Here is an 8,748-nt window from a genome sequence, read left to right as displayed (position 1 = left end):
AAAAAAAAAAAAAAAAAATCTTGGGTTTTTTTTCTACCTTTTAGAATAACACTTTATGTATGCAAGTTTATGATTTTTTTCTTATTTTTTTTCTAATTCCTTTTTTATCCCGTTTCGTTACCAGTTCTTTGTTATTTAAAAGCGTAAGATTATAAAACATGAACTGCGCAAGGCAAATATATATATGATCTTGCTTGAAGTTTAAAGGATCCTAATATGGTCGATGGCCATGTCACATGTGAATACCTGCCCCGACTCAATAAAATTTAGAGTCTTAGGGTCAAGTGTTTTCATAACGAACTAGTGTTGATCATGCTTCACTTGAGATGAAGAAGTAATAAATTACAGAACTGAGTATTTTGATAGCTTAACTGAATAATCGCTTCAATCCTTAAGATTAAAGTTTTCAAGCCTAGTCTTTTGATAAGATGGACTCCCCTGAGCCTACTCTTTTAGTAAGAGATTATCTTGCACCTTTTGGTTGGTTTAATGAAAGTTTGAGAATCGTTTTCAAACGAAAAGGTTTCGCAGCATGCATGAGTCATGCTGGTGAGTTTATTTACGTATCATTCACGATTCAAAAGATGGGTATATTTTATTTTGTGTTCCAGTGAAAGTAGCTGTAGAAGTCAAAGGAAATTAATTGAATTGACGAGAAAAATAGTACTCCCTCTGTTTCATATTAAGTGCCGTTTAAGGATTTCTCACACATATTAAGAAAATCATTAAATTTTCTATTTTACCCCTTATTAATATATTATACAATTTTTCTATTGGTCAATACGTTAAATTATTAGAGATAAAATTTGAAAATTTACCAAACATCTACATTGAAAATACAAAGTGACATTTATTTTGAAACAACATTTTTAGTCCAAAATAACACTTAATATGAAACAGAGGGAGTAGCAAATTAGGGGTTGTGCTCATGCCTTTTTGAATTGTATTAAATTTTACTGCAATTAGACATTTCAAATTAATTAATACACAAATATTTCCAAAGTCTTTGGATAATTGGATGACACTAAATAATGAAGGATTTAATTCTCATTGAGTAACACCAATTTCCAAAATCACTTAGTTATGATTTACAAATATCAGATATACAACTAAATTTTAATCCGATGTACACCGCAAAATACTTTTTTAAAAATAATTATGAAGAAAAATATATGTTGTATTTTTTAATATGTTTTGATTAATATTTAGATTAGATAAATCTAAATGGATTATATTTTTGTGTGTGGTACCAGTTAAGATTGGCGTAACATCTTTTATTAACTCATTTGATATCAGACTATAATATTTTGTGTATTTTAGTAAATCAGCCCGTAAAAATATATAATCATATTTATGTAAACTCTAACCCAATTCATAACATGCTCTGCAATTTTTTTATCAAGTGAAAAAGTATCTAAATTATTTAAACTATTAGGATCAGACCCGCAATAATATATATGATATATGCGACCTATAAATTTTAGTATAATCAATTACAGTAAATCAAATATTTGTGTTATGAGTTTGGAAAAATAGTAGAAGAAAAACCAATCCCGGGTATGAATCCGCTCTAAGAGCAATATAGCGAGTTGACCCGAGCAACATCTGGCGCCCCTACCATCCTCAGGGACGCCCAGTGGGACCGATCTATCAGAAATACGAGGGATGCTCGCGATTTTGATCGATAAGACTCAAAATCAAGACGCGACGAATCGAGCCCTCATGAGCCGGATTGAGCGGCATGAACAAGAGCTCGCCCTTTGCGGAAATCACGACCTCCGTCGAGAAACAGCGTACCCTTCAGAAAAAATCTCAACTGAATCCGTAGAAATAGCGCTGCCTCGAACCCGTCTCAATTTCGAAACCGTCCACGTCACCCCGCCCGGGCTCGGACACTACCCGTCTTCGCGACCTCGGAGAATCCGCGAGCTCCAAGCTCCACGAATTTCAACAAACCAACGAGCTCACGACCTGCTGACCAGCCCTCGGTCGGGCATGTCAGCTCAACGGCACGCGGTGCCAGCAATTCAAACGCCCCGACGAATCCTCCAGTAAGAACAAACCTAGATTCAACCGAGGAGTTCGTGGGTGGAATGCCTCGTCATAGGGTGGTTGACAGCTTTGGTCCTCCGGGCTCTCCGAGGAACGACGCATTCAACGCCCAATTCCTTGCCGAATACATGAATAAGGCGAGTGCCGAGATGGCCCAAATCCGCTCAAAGGTCCACCTGGCCACGTGCGCTGCACCGGACACGATCGCGTTATCGCAGAAACAAGGCGCATCCCGTTTACCGATCGAATCGCGAAAGTTTGCCTTCGGGACGTGGGTAAGTTACGCCTGCACGAGTATGCGGGCACGTCAGACCCCGGGGCACATCTCCGAGCTTTCAGATTAGCGATAACCAAGGCTTACCTCACCGACGACGAATGTGAGGCTGGCTACTGTCGATATTTCGCCAAAAACTTATTCGGACCAGCCCTGGAGTGGTTCGCATCCTTGGAGTCAAACTCCATTGATTCCTTTGACCAACTCGCTGCCGTGTTTCTAAAGCAATACTCGATTTTCTTCCAAGCTAAGGTGACCGAATCCGACCTATGGCTCTTGGTTCAAGGAAAGGACGAATCACTTCGTGAATACGTAACTCGCTTCACGGCAGTCAAAGCCAGAATATCGAATTTGAACGACGAGGTCGCCGTAGCGGCACTCCGGCATGGCCTTTGGTATACATCAAAGTTCCAAGAGGAATTCACAGTACGGCAACCTCCCTCCCTCGATGACGCCCTCCACAGATCAATCAACTTCGCCAGGGCCGAGGAAGAGCGAGCTGCCATGGCCGAGCTTCATAAATCGGCCAAAGCACCTTTCAACCCCTCCAAAAAACCTTTTCGGAGGGATCCGATAGAGCCCAACCAACACGCCTTCGCAGTGGATTCCACATCAAGACTCAAAAACTCTAATTTTGACCCTGAAAAGTTCTGCAAATACCACAAGATACGAGGTCACTCGACTGAGGAATGCAGAACCGTGGGTCGCCTCATGGCAAGGAGGCACGAGGCAGGAGAGCTCGGCGAAATCAACCTCGAAAAGGAGGGCGAGAAAGCCAGGGAAGCTAACGCAAACGCGAAGGATGTCATTGCAAAACGAGAGAGAACTGATGAGGCCGAGGGGTCGTCACCCCCTCCAGCCCCGAAAAAACGTATCGACCTCGTCTTCAAAGATCTCCCCCTATGCCGCACGTCACCCAGGTCGGTGTATACGCCACCCCCAGCTCCTCGAAAGCTCGCGAGCTGTTGACCTCGTATATCCCGATGTTTTGGCAATTCTGACCAGACCCACCGGGTTGACTATATCACCGGGGGATCTGCCCTGTGTCGCTTCGGGTCGAGAGTTACCACTGGGAAAGAAAGCCACGTTCTGTGCCCGACTACGAAATCACTTTCTGGGAGAGCAAAACCGCAAACTTGGACAAACCTCATGACGACGCTTTGATCTTCAGGCTAGACGTTGGAGGATTCAAGCTGTCACGCATAATGATAGATACCGGGAGCTTGGTCGATCTCTTGTTCTACGACGCCTTCAAACGAATGGGCTATCCCGACTCCGAATTAAAGGGAGGCAAAACCCCACTCACAGGATTTGCCGGGGACACAACTCTGGCCAAAGGTACCGCCCAGTTAATCGTAGAGGCAAGGGGAGAACGCTGTTTGGTCGACTTCGTAGTCGTCGACCGCCCCGCTCCTTTCAATGCTATCCTCGGTAGACCGTGGCTCTATGGGATGAAGGCCGTCTCATCCACTTACCATCAATGCGTGAAATTCCCAACCCGAAGCAGAATTGCAACCCTTTATGGAAGCCAATGCGCTTCTAGACAATGTTATAGAGGCGGAAAGGACCCGGTCACCCGCGGTCCATCAATGACCAAGGTCGACCAAATCTCTATCATGGAAGGTCATCCCGACATATGCGTCGGAATTGGAGCCGACCTGAACGCCAACACAAGGGCCGAATTGATCCAGTTTTTGGGGCAAAATTGTTCGACCTTTGCATGGTCCTCGTCGGACATGAAGGGATTTGACATAAGCGTCACCTCACACCAACTGAATGTCGACCCCACTTAGAAGCCGATAAAGCAAAAGCGTCGTAAGCTCGGCCCCGAAAGGGCTAAAGCAGTAAACGACAAAGTGGATCGACTGTTGAAAATTGGTTCCATCCGCGAGGTCCAGTACACCGAGTGGCTGGACAACCCCGTCGTTGTCAAAAAGAAAAACGGGAAGTGGCGAATTTGCATCGATTTCAAGGATCTCAACAAGGCCTGCCCAAAGGACAATTACCCCCTCCCGCATATCGACCGGCTGGTTGAAGCAACCGCTGGTCACGAGACCTTATCCTTTATGGACGCGTTTTCAGGGTACAACCAGATCCTTATGGACCCTGCTGACCAGGAAAAAACCGCCCTCATAACCGATAAGGGTACTTGTTGCTATAAAGTGATGCCCTTCAGGCTCAAGAACGCCGGAGCAACGTACCAACGCCTGGTTAACAAAATATTCGTCCAACACCTCAGAAAAACTATGGAGGTTTACATCGACGACATGCACGTCAAATCGACACGCGAACAAGATCACGTCTCCCAACTCAAAGAGTGTTTTAAAATTTTAAACCAATACGGGATGAAACTCAACCCGACCAAATGCCATTCAGTGTTGCGTCCGGTGAGTTCTTAGGATACCAAATGACCGAGCGCAGGATCGAAACGAATCCAAAGCAGATCACTACCTTCCTCGAAATGCCCTCAGGATAAAAGCCGTGGGAGTAAAAGAGCTCGCCGCGTTCAGCGACTCGCAGCTCGTCACCAGCCAGTTTCATGGAAACTACGACACGAATAGCGAACGGATGGACGCGTATCTTTGGGTCGTCCAATCTTTGGCAGAACAGTTCTCGTCATTTGAACTCACCAAAATTCCACGTGGAGAGAACTTAGCGGCCGATGCCCTGGCCGCACTCGCTTCCACCTCCAACCCCTTGGACAAGCGGGTCATACCCGTGGAAGGGATAAACGAGCCCAGCATCCCCATTCCCGTCAAACCTCGGAGCGTACACCAGGTCAAGAGAGGCATTGGACCCGACGAGGGAAATCTCAAACAAACACCTGAGCAGGATGACGAGCTCCTAGATGAGCACATACCGGGAGATGAACACGATGCAGGACCGATGACGGATTGGCGAGTCCCAGATCGCAGATCTGGTGGCAGGCACGAAAGCTCAAAGCGCAAAGTGCGCGTTTCTGCCTCATCGGCGAGGAGCTATACAAGCGGTGTATCTCTGGACCGTATCTTAGATGCGTTCACAGAAGCGAGATCAAAAACAACATGAAAGAGGTTCATGAGGGACCCTGTGGAAATCACTCCGGAGGTCGATCATTAGCCCTCAGGATAAAACGGCAAGGGTATTTCTGGCCGACCATGCTCGCGTATTGCGACTCGCATGCCAAAAGCTGCGACAGATGTCAATGCCATGCACTCATGCGATGGTCGATGAATGTCATCGGCCCCCTTGACCAGTCGGGAAAACGACGCGTGAAACACTTACTGGTCGTAACTGACTATTTTACCAAGTGGATTGAGGTGGAATCCTATCAGTCAATTACCGGGGATCACGTGAAAGATTTCCTCTGGAAGAACGTGGTATGTCGTCATGGCATCCCTTACAAGATCGTAACAGATAACGGAACCAACTTGGTGTCATCCATAGTGCAAAAGTTTTGCGACCACGGTCTTAAACGACGGTTAGGCGCAACAAAGTCCGGCTGGGACGCCCAGCTTCCCAAAGTCCTGTGGGCAACTCGAACCACCCCGTGTGGGAGCACGAGTGAGACCGCCTTCTCCCTAGCTTACGGAATTGAAGCTGTTGTACCAGCAGAAATCTCTGTATGTATTATCCGCCGAGTTGTCTCCCCCGAAAACGAGGCTATAAACAACGAGGCATTGCTCGATAGCCTCCCCATTATCGATGAAAAGAGAGAGCAAGCCCTCATGCGAGCTCAAAATTATCAGAACTCTATAGCCCGCTTCTATAACTCCAAAGTCCGACCCCGGAATTTCATTATAGGAGACCGCGTACTAAGCAAAGTCTTCGATCACAAGAAATAGAAGAAAGCGGGAAAGATGGGAACGAAATGGGAAGGTCCCTACAGGATCTCTGTGATCGTTCGCAACGGAGTGTATCGCCTTGTTGACGAAAGTGACAGAAAGGCCGAGCCCTGACCTTGGAACATCATGAATTTAAAGAAGTACTTCCAGTAGGTACTGATAACAATCAAACTAAGACTGGCTTGATCCCCTTACGTGGTACGTAGGCAACTTGACTTCCTGAGTGCAGCCCCTATTATTTTCCTATTCCCTCTTAAACAAGGGCATAAGTATAGCAAAAGAAACGGTAATAACAATAAGCAGCTACTCCCGATAGAGTTCAAACCCCTCATTACAACCTATACTACGTCAATAACAGTTGCATTACTCAACTCCAAATGACCACCTCGATCGCATCAGATCGAGTAAAATAGCCCCCGGGCACTTCACGCGAATCTTAAGATGATCTCTCTACTCTAAAAACTTCTCACACATCGTCTCGCAAATCGAGAACCCAACCGCATTATGCTAAATATATATCATACCGTCGTTTAATAACTTTACGTGAACTTAGCATCATCTCTCAGCCCGATATGATTCACTCTAGGTACCTCGAGCACTTCCGCGCTCGATGACTAATTCATTTTTAGTTCATCATATACGCCGGTTAAATCCGTTTTTTGTGTTATCAACGTGTCTTGCGAAAAGACATCGAACACTATCGTTAATATACATAACAAAAGAAAGACTTAAGAATATTTTTTCCAAAAAAGAACAAAGGTAAAAGGATTTAAAAGCCTTTCGAGGCCACTTAAGTCAAGTCTTGGATAAAAGCCCTCCCGGGCAAACCGAATCAAAAGCAAACCAAAATAAAAAAGAGAGTAAACATACGAAGAAACACACTCCGATAAAGCATCCTCTTCCCCCATGCCCGCCTCCAGATCAGGTGTACCCTTGGCATTGCTACCGTGTTCGTCCAAACCGCGAGGAACCCCAGTCCCCGCGTCAATCTCCATCGGGGCGATTGAATCCTCTGACACCTAAGGGAGGTCGAGTTTGCTCACGGAGAAGTCCGAAACTGCTAGAGAGTCAGACCGGATGGTAAGTGCCGCCTTCTGACTCTCCAGGGTCTTGAGCTCATCTTCCACCGCGATCCTACCTTCACTGATCTGTTTCATCAGAAGCAGGTTGGACTCTATCTCTGCGAGATCTCCGTCAACTTTGGATTTCTGCTTTTTCAGCTCCCACTTACTCTTCACATCCTCATCTTTGCCTCGTAGACCGCCTTTCGGGTCGTCTCAGCATGCAACCGCCCCGCCTCCGCCGCTTTCTCCTTTAGCCACCTGTTCTCCTTCAGGAGGAGGTCGCGATCTCCCGCGGCCTTCGCTTGAGCGACCTTAGCCGAAGTAAGCTCAGCCTCAACTTTCACCAACTTCTCCTGAGAAGCCCTTAGGGAGACGATCTCGTGGTCGAGGGAATCAACCCTGCCAACGGCAACGGCCTCCCTTTCCTGGGAGCTTTCAGGGCGGTCGTTAGCTCGTGGATCACCCTTGATGTATTTTCGAGCTCGGCTGATTGGGGGACATCCTTCAGCCTTCGCTCATAGAGGGCGACCAGCTTGTTAGTAGCGGCCACGGACTAAGAAAAAAAAAAGGGGGGGGGGAATATGGGTCAGAACATAATCTCCCCTAGCGAGAAATCTGGTTTATAAACCAACAGGTCGTTTAGCGGGTTTACCTGCGCCTGGGAGGCCATAGCGGTAATGTACGCCTCCCACTCCGTGAGATCCTTCACCAAAGGAACCTGACAATGGGCAGTCTTCAGATGCCTGAACAAGGTGGCCATGCATAGGTGGTCGTCCACTGCGGGAGAGTTGCGGGAGTGGGCGAAATGCCAGTGGAAGGGACGGCTCGTCGACGATCTGTTTCCAGACGCGGTTTGCTCTCCTCCTGGATGTTCGTTCCGGTCACCCACAAGGCGGCTTCCCCTGCTCTTGCGGTTTTGGTCCTTGCCAGTTTGCGGGCCCTCAGTGCGAGCTCTCTTTTAGGAGGCGCCGGCTCGCTGTGAGTATCCCTCGAGCTGACTAGCATCACCTCCCGAGGTGGGGCAGAAGGTCCAGCCGGGGTGGCCACAGCTTGGTTTACTTCCTCACTTCCCGTTTGTACGGGTTCAGGGCGAGCGGATCGAAGAGCGGAAGCCAGAGCATCGTCCACATCCCCTGCGTAAACTCGGCGGGAGGGCTGGGCTTGCTCCCTCAATTCGCGGAGTGTTGGTTTCCTGGTCATAGCGAGTAGCGTGGTTGAGGAGGACGACGGGCTCGATATGCGAGGACGGGTTGGAGTACCTACAAAGATTTGCGCATCGATTAATATTCGAGACAGTACAAATATAAACAAAAGGAATAAATGTCGTTAACCCTAAAGTCAACAAATATTGAATTGCATGCGAAGTCATCATACCTTGGCGAGGAGGGAGATGCTCGGATCTGTTACTTCTTGGACGATCGGCGGGAATTGGTTGGCTCGGGATCCCCGGGGGAACGGTAGGAACAAGAGCTTGAATCAATGGGGCGTTGAGTGTTGTAATGATGCGGGCTCGTGAGAACGAACTCCACCGTAC

This window comes from Camelina sativa, chromosome 3 (assembly GCF_000633955.1).
Source record: "Camelina sativa cultivar DH55 chromosome 3, Cs, whole genome shotgun sequence".
NCBI classification, from domain to species: Eukaryota; Viridiplantae; Streptophyta; class Magnoliopsida; order Brassicales; family Brassicaceae; genus Camelina; species Camelina sativa.
The sequence above is the reverse complement of the archived record's forward strand: the minus strand, read 5'-3'. Positions refer to the sequence as shown.